The sequence below is a fragment of the Colobus angolensis genome, unplaced genomic scaffold (assembly GCF_000951035.1).
Source record: "Colobus angolensis palliatus isolate OR3802 unplaced genomic scaffold, Cang.pa_1.0 Scaffold305, whole genome shotgun sequence".
Lineage (NCBI taxonomy): Eukaryota > Metazoa > Chordata > Mammalia > Primates > Cercopithecidae > Colobus > Colobus angolensis.
In genome coordinates, this window is record NW_012116322.1 from 69112 (window position 1) to 70374 (window position 1263).

A 1263-nucleotide genomic window follows, 5' to 3' on the forward strand; every position below is an offset into this window, starting at 1 on the left:
TTCGGTCTTGCAGTATGCATGAAAAGTACAGGGCTTGTTCTGCAAAAGAAGTGTAGCCCCAGCGAGCTCAGGGTTGAGTGAAATTCCACAAGGACAGCACCTCTCAGCTCTTCTGGGGCCTCTGGACTCAGCTTCAGGGCAGAGCTCAGTGTCGCCAAGCAGAACCCCCACTGCGGGCAGAGCTGCAGGGCCATCAGCATTCATTAGGTGAATCCGCAAGTGTAGACTCTGTGGTGCCACGAAGCAGCGTCTGGTACTCACTGTGCACGTCTCGGGATGGTATCTAAGTCAGACATCCTTGCATCCCCACTTACGGGCTGTGTGCTGTTGGAGCAGTTCGTTCACCTTGCTGGTCCTCACCTTTCTCCTAGGGTTACGGGGAGAAGTAAATGTGCTAATGCCATACATGCCGCCTCAGCAGTGGCCTTGAACCACGCTTCTCTCTCACCCGTTTCATTGCCTTGACAACGGCTGCAGCCACCTCGCCCATCTCCCCTAGGATCTTCTCTTAGGGTCTCTTAATACAGGGGTCCCCAATTCCCAGAGCACGGACTGGTACCAGTTCATGCCCTGTTAGGAACCGGGCCAGAGGCCACACAGCAGGAGGTGAGTGGCAGGCGAGCGTGCGAGACTTCATCTGTGTTTACAGCCGCTCCTCATCTTTTGCATCACTGCCTGAGCTCTGCCTCCTGCCAGATCACTGGTGGCATTAGATTCTCATAGGAGCGCGAACCCTATTGTGAACTGTGTGTACAAGGGATTGAGGCTGCGTGCTCCTTATGAGAATCCAGTGCCTGATGATCTGTCGCTGTCACCCATAATCCCCCAGATGGGACCTTCTAGTTGTGGGAAAACAAGCTCAGGGCTCCCACTGATTCTACATGATGGTGAGTTGTATAATTATTTCATTATATGTTACAGCGTAATCGTAGAAATAAGGTGCAGAATACCGTAATGTGCTCGAATCATCCGCTACCCTGTCTGTGGAAAAATCGTCTTCCACAAAACCCATCCTTGCTGCTGAAAAGGCGACCGCTATCTTTTTTTTCTTTCAAGATGGAGTCTTGCTCTGTTGCTCAGGCTGGAGTGCAGGGGCACAATCTCAGCTCACTGCAGCCTCCGCCTCCCGGGTTCCAGCGATTCTCCTGCCTCAGCCTCCTGGGTAGCTAGGATTACAGGCACATGGCACCATGCGTGGCTAATTTTTGTATTTTTAGTAGAGACGCGGTTTCACCATGTTGGCCAGGCTGGTCTCGAACTCCT